Below are 12,725 nucleotides of genomic sequence, written 5' to 3' on the forward strand. Positions count from 1 at the left end.
TGGGGAGGCCTCACATTCATGACAGAAGGCAAAAGAGGAACAAAGTCATGTCTTATGTGGTGGCAGGCAAACAAGAGAGCTTGTCAGGGGAACTCCCCTTTATAAAACCATCAGATATTGTGACACTTACTACCGCAGGAACAGTATGGGGGAAACTGGTCCATGATTCAATTATCTCCACCTGGCCCCCACCCTTGCCATGTGGAGATTATTACAATTCAAGGTAAGATTCGGTTGGGAACACGGCTAGACCATATCACTACCCATTATCACCAATAACAAAAATATTTTTATATCTCCTTGTCTACCATATTCAGTGTCTCAATAGTGGAATTCTTATTTTGTCTTCTTAAAATCATTAAGATTTATATACAAATGGGTGTAAGACTTCTTTTTTAGAATTTTCATAGCAAAAATATTCAGTCATTATAGCAGGCTTAGGTGAAATCTAATTAAATTGTTTCCATATAATGAGGTACCCAGACTTCTGTGATACTGTACATATTCTTTTTCCATCTTGTCTACCTGCAAAAGTCCTGTTTCCCTTTGTGATATGGTCACCTCTCTGGAAGTCCCCTCTGTTATGAAGCTTTCCTTGGCCTCCCTGGCAAACATGCACTGCTCCTCCTCTGTGCTCTCAAAGATACTGTATTGTAATACTCAACCCCGAGCTAAGAAGCCTTGAAGATAGGGGCACATCTTACTGTTTTTTGAAAATATAGTGCTAGGAACAAAGTGCACATTTACTAAATGTTTATTCAATACATAAATGAATGAATAATTTGGACTTGGAAAATGAACACATTTTGAAGTTAAACATGGACCATCTCAACCTCTGTACACAGAAGTAAAAAACGATCATGGAGATTCATGAAAGAGTATTTGCTCTCACCTGGAGAAAAGCCCCAGACCAAATTAAAATATAATTGTGTAACTTTAGAATACATACAGAAATCATGGTGACTTACAGCCCCAAATTTTGGAACAATATCAGACTAGGCCATTGACCCAATAAGCACACTCACTGGGGAGAGACTATGTAGTCACAGTAACAACAACTCATTCTAATCTTGCATTGTGGCTTAGTGTAGGTCTTTTGGGAGTTTGCTGAAATCACCAGGTAACAACAGTGCCTGCATGTGGCCTACGAGTGGCTCCATGGGAAAGTACACCACTGATACATTTGGGGAAAGGCTAGCTCTCATGAGCATTTTGAATGTTTCCTAAGACTCCACGTGCTCCTGGTTTGGCTTGCCTTGGACTTGCACAATCCATGAAGAAAGTGTTTGTTAGGAAAATCTCCATCTGAATTATCACAGATTTCAAATTGTCAGCATTTGAATTAATGCGATTTTTACCCTACTTCATTCCCTTTCAGCTCTTCCAAATAAAGTGTGCTGTGAAAAATTTGGAGGCAGTCCAGAAGATAGCAACTAAAATGATTAAAGGTTTGACTAATATTCCCTCTGAGGAAAGGCTAAAGGAACAGAGTTTATTTAGCCTACAGAAAAGAAGGCTAAATAAGGAATTAATAATAGTTCTCAAGTATATGAAGAAGTGTGTGAGTGACAAGAAGCAGATTCCCTTACTTCTAATGAGTCCAGAACAAGAAGAAGTTTGTACAAGGGAACAAACTATACTTTATCCTTAGAAGACCTTCCTGGCTATGTGAGATTCACACTAAGCACCTTTAGGGACTGCTCCAATAAGCAGAAGGCTCTTTGAGGCCGGGCATAGTGACTCACGTCTGTAGTCCTAGCACTCTGGGAGGCTGAGGTGGGCGGATCACCAGGGGCCAGAAGTTTGAGACCAGCCTGACCAACATGGTGAAACTTCATCTCTACTAAAAAAAAAAAAAAAAGAAAAGAAAAGAAAAAAAATTAGCCAGGTTTGGTAGTACATGCCTGTAATTACACTTACTCAGGAGACTGAGGCAGGAGAATCGCTTTAACCTAGGAGGTGGAGGTTGCAGTGAGCTGAGATCGTGCCACTGTACTCCAGCCTGGATGACAGAGCAAAACTCTGTCAAAAAAAAAAGAGAGAGAGAGAGAGAAGGGAAGGGTCGGGAAAGAAGAAAAGAAAAGATCAAAAAGAAAAGAAAAGCCTAAGCACTTAACCTCCTCCATGAATTTATGTTGAGTCTTGCCAGGGACATAGGGTGGGTCAGAGTAAATGACCCCTTAGTGTCCCTTCTAACCTGGTGATTCCATTTGATAAAAGGTCACCTGAATGAATCAGAAAGTTTAAATTGCACTCCTGGATCAGTGAATCCATAATGCAAGAGAGAAGTTACCATTTGGAGTGTGAGTTTGAATTGCATTGCACTGGCAGAGCACCAAAGTTATACTATATTTTCAGTGCCTCCAGGACAGACCGCACTATCTAAAGTAATAAGCCTTGCTGGCATTGCCCTGAGAGTGTTCCATCTTGCCTTTGAAAAGAGTGATTCAGGGTTGCACGAATGACCAAACTGCAGCAACTTTTAAACTGACCTCGGGCACTAAGGCAGTGAAGGCTTGACAACAAAGCCTTGTGGTGACAGAGGAAATGAGACTGCTCAGGCTTTCACTTCTAAACTCCGGAGGCTCCAAAACAAACACAATAGGATCAGAATCGGGATTCCTCTAACACGAGTGCCCAGAGATAAGCCTGAGGGACTTGTTGTCTCCATCCTGTCATCTGAAAGACAGGACAGTCACAAACTAGAGAATCTGGAGCTACTACAGTAAACCCAACAGCAAAAAGTCTTCCTGAGAAATTACAGAACTCCCCTAGACTAGAAATCCAGGTGAGATTCTTGACTCCTTCCTTTCTCTCTGAAACTCTCTCTCCAATTCATATCCAATTACTCATCCAGCCCTGGGCTCTTTCATTCCATTACAGCTTTCATATAGAGCCCCTCTCTTGCATCCTCATTGCATCTCCCTGACTTATTTCTTTTCAAGTTTCCACTGGACTTTTAAAAATAACCTCCTCAGTAGTCTGCCTCTCTTGTCCAGCCCTCAAACCACTCTTCACAATTGCCAGACTTTCTGAATTGCAGATCTAATCATATCACCTACTGCTTGAGGATCCTCAGATGATTCTCCTGAATTCCAACGTTCAGAATTTGTTACAGTAAAGGCATGAAAGATGTTTATAAGGTTTCCAGTTCCCACTTCTTTAGCCACATTCAAATCCCATATCCAAAAGTCTCCTGTTGACTTGGTGTGACTAATTTCCCATTTCTTTAATAAATTAGAGCTTTCAAGCCTCTATGCCTTGACTCATATTACTGAAGTAATATCGGGCTAAAATTCCTCATGACTTCCCAACCCCACTCCCTGCTCCCTACTTCATACTGATATTTATTTTCATATTTCCGTTAAAACATCACTTCCAACCGGAAGACACCCTAAACCCTTCGGGGTTATTCCAGTATTAACACTATGTACTCTTAAATTTTTCTGACATAGAGATATTTTAGTGGCAATTTTCTGTTATGTGTCTGCTCAGAATTCACGCCCTCTTTTTCTGATTTTCTTTCTCTGTGATGTGCATTCTTAGGTGGTTTGCCATCCAGAGTGTCCTGCTTCCTTCTGGCCAAGTGGTGGGTTGAGATAAAGCTAGGCCAATTGAGCTTACTCTCTTGAAAATTGAGATCCTAAGTGGAAGGACACCAGGATGGAGAATGGTTAGGGCTGATTAATACTAGCACTGGCAGCCTGACAACAACAACACTGATTGGTTCCTGCCTTTTATCATGGAGCTTCTCTGGCTCTTGTCCATTTAGAAGCCTTAGTCACTCCAAATTTCCTTCAGTACTGTGAGTAACTCCATAGCTTTCACTGAAGTTTCTTTTTGAATGAAGTTAGTAAGAGTTTATTTCTATTGATAACAACTAAAAAATCCTAACAGATACAACTTTTCCAGGATTTATCTCTTTGTCTGGCTCACAAAACAGGTTGCTTTCCTTTTAAGGGCAGCGAGTAGGCATTAAACCTTCTCTTAGACGGATACTCATCATCCAATATAATGCCTGTTATAAATATAATAAGTACTGACAAGTAAGTAGATGCACAATTTACCTATAGGAACAAACATGGACAAAAAGCAATCATGAATGCCATAGAGGAAGGATATTAATAGCATACAAAATAACTTTGCCATTAACTTTATTTTAACTTACAGTATGTATCAGTGATTAGGATGATGATCCCGATGACATGCATATTACATGTGCAATTGGCATTTACTGGGAAGAATAGAAAATATTATATTAAATGACCACGTCTGATCCCAAACAGGTAAAGGCAGGATAAAATGATGACTTGCTTTTTTAACAACTTTATTGAGATAATTTATGTACTATAAAATTCACCCATTTAAAGTACACAGTTCTCGGGTTTTCGTATAATCGCAGAGTTGTGAAACCATCACCACAACATAATTTTAGAACAGTTTCATCACTCCAAATCCAAACCCCATACTCATTAACAATTATTCCCCATTTTGAGATGGCGTCTTACTCTGTTGCCCAGGCTAGAGTGCAGTGGCACGATCTCGGCTCACTGCAAGCTCCACCTCCTGGGTTCATGCCATTATCCTGCCTCAGCCTCCAGAGTAGCTGGGACTACAGGCACCTGCCACCACGCCCGGGTAATTTTTTGTATTTTTAGTAGAAACAGGTTTCACCATGTTAGCCAGATGGTCTCGATCTCCTAACCTCGTGATCCATCCCCCCGGCCTCCCAAAGTGCTGGGATTACAGGCATGAGCCACCGTGCCTGGCCATATATTCAAATATTTTACCAATTTTCAAATTAGTCTGTCTTTTTATTGTTGAATTGTAACAACACTTTATATATAATGAACAAAAGTCCCTTATCAGATACATGATTGCGAATATTTTTCTCTCAGTGAGTTTGCTTTTCACTTTCATTATGGTATCATTTGCAGTACAAATATTTTCAATTTATTTTTTGTTTAATCACTCATGCTTTTGGTGTCATATTTTAGAAATCACTGTCCAACCCAAAGTTATGAAGTTAGTGTAATGTTTTCTTCTATGAGTTTTAAGCTTTTACATTTAGGTCAATGATCCATTTTGAGTTGATTTTTGTACACGGTGTAAGGTAGGTGTTAAACTTCATTCTTTCGCATGTAAACATCCAATCCCTTCACACTATTTGTTGAAAACACTATCCTTTCCCCATTTAATTATCTTGATGCTCTTGTCAAAAGTCAACCAACCCAATGCATGGATTTATTTCTGGATTCTCAACTTTTTTTCTATTCCGTTGATATTTATGTTTATCTACATATCAGTACCACATTATCTTGACTTGATAGATTTATAGTCAGTTTTGAAATTGGAAAATGAAAATCCCCTAACCTTGTTATTTTCAAAATTGTTTTGGCTATTCTGAATCCCTCACATTTCCTTATGAGTTGTTTATCTCAGCTTGTAAATGTCTACAAAAACAAATAGCAATTGAGTAAATTTACATTTTACATGATGACATATAATCTGATTAAATACATATAAACATTATCAATGATGGGTGGGCTGAACGGAATTGAAGGTCTTTGTCAATTCTGAGATACCAGACTTCTGAACACTAGCCATGTTAAATCAGAATAAAATATCTACTAACAAAGTGGCAGGAATTAATTAATTAATTTAATTTAATTCCTAAAGTGGCAATTTCCTTTACTTCCTTGGCAACATCAAGTCTCAGAGTCCTCTTCTTATCTGCCCATGGTTCATCACTGTCATCACCATCAAGCATTAATATTTCTCTCTATTCATGATGAAGCTGTTTGCTCAATATTCTGACTTAAGCTCACTTAGAAGAATAGTAATAATTTTTATTTTAATTAGAGTGACAGTAAAGGTTTTCTGTCCTCAGATGGCAGCCACCATGATCTACTCCTCTTTAGAGAACCAGCATCTAGGCTCTGATATTTCATCCTTAAGGCTCTGATTTACCAGGCTAGTCCCAAAGTATGAAGAGGTAGTTTTATAACAGCTCCCAGATGACATTCATTCGGTTTTTCTCCCACTGGTTATTGCAATACTTCTAAACTTTTTCTAAAGATTCCTTCTAATTTTGTCACCAACCTTTTCTTAAAAAGCCCCAGAAAATGTCTCACAGTTGGCCACAAGGACCATCTTCTTGGTTATTCATTATCATCTGCTGTTTTCCTATTATCCAGTTATAGCTCCATGGAGACGTGTCTGAAGCTTCCAATACATAGAGGCTGAAAAGGGTCCACATATCTCTGATGACAACTCTTTCATGTCAGCTCCCACCTCTACTCCATTCTTAAGGCCACACACTGTTGAATTTGTGTTCTACTTCTCCAGGCCAGAAGTCTTAATAATAATAGTAAAAATGTTAGTATTATTATTAATAATAGTTATATGTTGACTGTCATTTCTTTTAATTCCTTATTCACAGCTTTTAATGAATTTTTAATGGACCTCCTACCCCCTTCGTTTTTATTTATTTTTAGGAATTCTTTTTATATTGAATTTTAATCTTATGTTGACTTTTGTTTTTGCAAGTAATTTTTTTTATGGTAGACTGGAAAAAACATATCTACTATTATTATCTATTTTCCATGATAAACTTTATTAATGATATCCTTCATTAAACAGATGTTCTTAATTTTTAAGTTATTCACAATGACCAATTTTTACTTTTATGTTTTTCCTTTTGCCATCTTGTTTAAGAAGTTCTTCATCACTCCTAGGTGATAAAGATTTTCTCCAATTTTTTTTTTTGAGTTGTGTAGATTTATCTTTCACATTTAAGCCTTTAATCCATGGAGTGGTACTTTCTTTTATGGTGTAAGGTAGGAATTAAGCATTTTTTCCCCATAAATTTAGCCAGTTTTCCTTCCTCTGTGATTTAAATCGAATTATAATATGCAAATGAGTATTAATTTGAGCAAGTGAGTATTATTTTATTAATTTACTTTTTCCTATTTTTTAGCCTATTTATTTCTTTTGTTTTGGTATCAGGTTTTTCATGGTTTTTTTTTTCTCTTTACAATGAATTTGCAATATATCTTTCCAGAGGAAATGCTGTCATTACTTTTCTTTTTAAAAGTATTATCTATAGCTCTTTCATCTTTCCTTATGTTTTGGAATAAATGTTTCAATTTCATCAAAATGTTAAGATTTTTATTAAGGTTACATTGAGTTTATTGATGAAATCTGGAAACTATTGGCCTCTTTGTAAATTAAGTTGAATAATCCAGGAACATATTGCAATCTTTCTATTTGTTTTCAATTTGTTTGTAGGTCAATTAATGAAGCTTAATACTTCTGTTGTAAAAGTGTTTTGCAATCTTTGTCAGATTTTTTTTTCTGGAAATATATACATATAAAAATTTGTATTTCCAGAAATATAGATTTTTATTGCTATTTGAATGTTATATGTTTTATACTATTTTCTAGATAATTATTGTTGGTAAAGGGACACTATTGATTTTTATAAATTGATTTTATATCAGATAGCCTAATTACTTAACTAAGTCTAATATTTCATCTTGGGAGTATGCTGGATTTCCGATGTAGATGACCATCTTACTCGAATCCTAAATTGTATTTGTCCTCTTCTAATCTTTACATTTCTTATTTCTTCTTTTTTCTTGTAGCATTAGTCAGGAAATTCAGTACTATGTTAAACAAGAGTGATTATAAAAGACATCATTATCTGATTCACAAACCTGAAGCAATGTGGTTTAAATTTTTTTAATTAAATATGAAATTGTTGTACATTTTAATTATATGATCTTTATTAAGTTAGGGAAGTTTCATTCTGCCACTGATTTTCTGAGTTTATATCCAAAATTACATTGAAATTTAGTAAATGAATCTTTTGCAGCAATTAAAAGTTATGTGGATTGCAATAATTATTTGGCAGATAAATAAATCAAAAACTATAACATACACACACACACACACACACACAACTGATCATTATTCAGTTTTAGAAAAGGAAATCCCCGGCGTTGGTTGAAAAACACCCTCGGCTTTGGCCGTGGCCACGGGTGAGATTCGGCGCCCAGAGCCTCCCGGGGGCGTCAGCTCACTGCGCGCTGCTCCACGTGCGGCGGCGAAACCCAGGCCCAGACAGGCGCCGCGGGTGCAGTAGCTCGCATGGTCTGGATCCTGACTGCTGACCCCGGCTACCGAACCCTAACCCTGTCTTTTCTCCTCAGGACACTGGTCCTCCCACGCCTGAGACTGACGTTGTCAGGACCGCGGGTTCAGGGGGACTCGGCTGTTCCCCCTTTCAAATAAAGCTGTTTGTCTAAAAAAAAAAAAAAAAAAAAAAATAATAATAATAATAATAGAAAAGGAAATTCTATCATTTGCTAAAACATGGATGGACTTGGAGGACATTATGCTAATTAAAAAGAAAAATACCATATGATCACAAATCTCTGTGGAATCATTTCTTTAAAGAGTCAAATATACAAAGATAGAGAATACAACAATGAAAAGATGTAAATCAGAGGATACAAAATAGTAGATATGTAAGGTGAATAAGTCTAGAGATCTAAGGTACAACATGAGGGTTATAGGTAATAATATTGTACAGTATTTAGAATTTTGGCAAAATGGGTGGCTTTTAGCTGCTCTTGACAACAAAAAACAAGGGGGTGGGGTAAACATTTGAGATGATGGATGTGTTAATTTGCTTCACTATAGTAACCATTTTACTACCTATGTGTGCCCCATAGTATACCTTAAATATGTACAATACAATTTAGTTTTAAATTTAAAACATAAAATGCACACTGCAAACTACAGAATATAGTTATATGATTAGTCTTATATGTGGTGATAGATAACAGGAATCTATAAATATTTTGCATTTTCTTTATTCAATATATATTAGCCTCATCAAAACTTTAGTTTTCTAAAACCTTTTTTTTTTTTAGTTTTCTAAAAAGTCTTTATAAGTTAGGAACCATCTATCTCTTGAAAGTATGGAAGAACTCAGCTATGAAGCCATTTGGACTTGAGGCATCGTTTGAGGAAAGCCTGAAATTACCATTTCAATTTCTCTAATGATTATTGGTCTATTAAGGGTTTTTCTTCTTGCTCCAATTTTGGCCTTTTATATTTTTATACAACTGTCTCTCTTCTTTCTAGATTTCAAATATATTCAAATGTGTTAATGTATACCTGCTATAATAAAATTTGTATTATTTTTAAACCCCTTGCATACATATATTCATTATTTTTCTGTATCATATTGATTTTATATTCTCTTTTATTTTGTTCTATACGTCTTGCCAGAGATATTTTTACCATATGAATCCTTTAAAAATACATTTTTTGCTAATATTCTTTACATATTATTGGGTTTACTTATTCATTTACTTATTAAATATTGATTGAGCCACCTGTCATTTGCTTGGCACGGTTCTAGGCACCCAGATTTAGCAATGGACAAAACAGACTAAAATCTCTGCCCCTGGGGATTGCATGCTCATGTATTCCTTAATTATGATTGGCTCCCCGCTTGCTTCATTGGTTTTCTTCTTCTGTTTGCTTTGTCCAACTTTTTAAATTGAATGCTTATTAATTTCCCTCTTAGAAATGCATTTGCATTGTCATTCAATGCTAAATTTATTATGTGTTTATCTCTATGATTTCTTCTTGATATATGCTCTATTTTTAGCCTTCGATTAATTATGTTTAACTTATAAGTGTATATTAAAATATCATTTTAAATTTATTAGTTACTGTCTCTTCCCCTATACCCATATAGTAATTGAAGATACCTCAGGAGCCTCAGATATGTATCATCTTCACTTCTCTAGGCAATATATACTGTCTTTGCTTCTTTAGACAATAAACTTGACAGAATTATTCACTCATTCCTAATTTCATGTACTTATTTCATGTACATTTCATATGTGTGCATATCTGTGTCTGTGTGTTTCTGCTAGAAATCATTTCTCTTCTTGCCTGAGTACTTCCCCCAAGAATTTTCTCAAAGAGGGTTGTGTAGGGTAAACCTCATGAGAACTGAAAATAGCTTTATTTTTAAAATTTATATTATTAAAAATTTTTAGTTTAATTTTGTTTAACACTTTGAAAATGTTGCCCCTTTAGTTTTCCTTGTATGGCTGTGGAGAAGCTAACTATTAAATGGTCTTTTTTTTCTGAAAAATTTTAATATATTATTATTGCCATTTTTATTCTTATCATTCACGGTAAGTTGTCTATTGTGGATTTTCCTTATCTAATTTTTCAGCACATTATAATATTTTTCAATCTGAGGCATTTCATTATCCTCTAATTTAATGAACTCTCACCCCTTATTTCATAAAATATATTTTCACCTCCATTTATGTCCTCTCTTTCCTTTAAAAAAAAGCTTGTCATAAAAACGTGAAAACTTACAGTTCTCTTCCTTATATCTCTTAACTTAAAAAAAAAATTTCTATCTCTCTATTCCTTCCTGCTGTCTTCTGATAGCACCCAAACCCCATATTCTAGGTCGGCACTATATTTTAGCTGGATACACTTTGCTATTTATCCTTTCTATTGAATTTTTAATTTTATTTTTTTATTTTTTATTTATGTATTTATTTATTTTTTTAATTATACTTTAAGTTCTAGGGTACATGTGCATAATGTGCAGGTTTGTTACATATGTATACTTGTGCCATGTTGGTGTGCTGCACCCATCAACTCCTCAGCACCCATCAATTCGTCATTTATATCAGATATAACTCCCAATGCAATCCCTCCCCCCTCCCCATGATAGGCCATGATGTGTGATGTTCCCCTTCCCGAGTCCACGTGATGTCATTGTTCAGTTCCCACCTATGAGTGAGAACATGTGGTGTTTGGTTTTCTGTTCTTGTGATAGGTTGCTAAGAATGATGGTTTCCAGCTGCATCCATGTCCCTACAAAGGATGCAAGCTCATCCTTTTTTATGGCTGCATAATATTCCATGGTGTATATGTGCCACATTTTCTTAATCCAGTCTGTCACAGATGGACATTTGGGTTGATTCCAAGGCTTTGCTATTGTGAATAGTGCCTCAATAAACATACGTGTGCATGTGTCTTTATAGCAGCATGATTTATAATCCTTTGGGTATATACCCAGTAGTGGGATGGCTGGGTCATATGGTACATCTAGTTCTAGATCCTTGAGGAATCACCATACTGTTTTCCATAATGGTTGAACTAGTTTACAATCCCACCAACAGTGTAAAAGTGTTCCTATTTCTCCACATCCTCTCCAACACCTGTTGTTGCCTGACTTTTTAATGATTGCCATTCTAACTGGTGTGAGATGGTAAATCATTGTGGTTTTGATTTGCATTTCTCTGATGGCGAGTGATGATGAGCATTTTTTCATGTGTCTGTTGGCTGTATGAATGTCTTCTTTTGAGAAATGTCTGCTCATGTCCTTTGCCCACTTTTTGATGGGGTTGTTTGTTTTTTTCTTGTAGATTTGTTTGAGTTCTTTGTAGATTCTGGATATTAGCCCTTTGTCAGATGAGTAGATTGCAAAAATTTTTTCCCATTCTGTAGGTTGACTGTTCAATCTGATGGTAGTTTCTTTTGCTGTGCAGAAGCTCTTTAGTTTAATGAGATCCCATTTGTCAATTTTGGCTTTTGCTGCCGTTGCTTTTGGTGTTTTAGACATGAAGTCTACCTAGGTTTTCTTCTAGGGTTTTTATGGTATTAGGTCTAACATTTAAGTCTCTAATCCATCTTGAATTAATTTTCGTATAAGGAGTAAGGAAAGGATCCAGTTTCAGCTTTCTACTTATGGCTAGCCAATTTTCCCAGCGCCATTTATTAAATAGGGAATCCTTTCCCCATTTCTTGTTTCTCTCAGGTTTGTCAAAGATCAGATGGCTGTAGATGTGTGGTATTATTTCTGAGGACTCTGTTCTGTTCCATTGGTCTACATCTCTGTTTTGGTACCAGTACCATGCTGTTTTGGTTACTGTAGCCTTGTAGTATAGTTTGAAGTCAGGTAGCATGATGCCTCCAGCTTTGTTCTTTTGACTTAGGATTGTCTTGGCAATGTGGGCTTTTTTTTTGGTCCCATATGAACTCTAAAGCCATTTTTTCCAATTCTGTGAAGAAAGTCATTGGTAGCTTGATGGGGATGGCATTGAATCTATAAATAACCTTGGGCAGTATGGCCATTTTCACGATATTGATTCTTCCTATCCATGAGCATGGTATGTTCTGCCATTTGTTAGTGTCCTCTTTGATTTCACTGAGCAGTGGTTTGTAGTTCTCCTTGAAGAGGTCCTTGACATCCCTTGTAAGTTGGATTCCTAGGTATTTTATTCTCTTTGAAGCAATTGTGAATGGAAGTTCATTCCTGATTTGGCTCTCTGTTTGTCTGTTACTGGTGTATAAGAATGCTTGTGATTTTTGCACATTAATTTTGTATCCTGAGACTTTGCTGAAGTTGCTTATCAGCTTAAGGAGATTTTGGGCTGAGACAACGGGGTTTTCTAAATATACAATAATGTCATCTGCAAACAGGGACAATTTCACTTCTTCTTTTCCTCCCTGGATACCCTTGATTTCTTTCTCTTGCCTGATTGCCCTAGCCAGAACTTCCAGCACTATGTTGAATAGGAGTGGTGAGAGAGGGCATCCCTGTCTTGTGCCAGTTTTCAAAGGGAATTTTTCCAGTTTTTGCCCATTCAGTATGATATTGGCTGTGGGTTTGT

General features: G+C 36.2%; 1 non-coding gene across 1 annotated transcript; it reads left to right on the plus strand.

Annotated features, from left to right (window-relative positions):
* The first annotated feature begins 8,002 nt into the window (after nt 1-8,002).
* LOC117086562 lies at nt 8,003-8,130 on the plus strand. The gene has a single exon (XR_004438453.1). It is a non-coding gene; the product is annotated as a small nucleolar RNA ACA64 (small nucleolar RNA).
* The last annotated feature ends 4,595 nt before the right edge of the window (nt 8,131-12,725 follow it).

This window comes from Trachypithecus francoisi, unplaced genomic scaffold, assembly GCF_009764315.1.
Source record: "Trachypithecus francoisi isolate TF-2019V2 unplaced genomic scaffold, Tfra_2.0 Lachesis_group1, whole genome shotgun sequence".
Classification (NCBI taxonomy): domain Eukaryota; kingdom Metazoa; phylum Chordata; class Mammalia; order Primates; family Cercopithecidae; genus Trachypithecus; species Trachypithecus francoisi.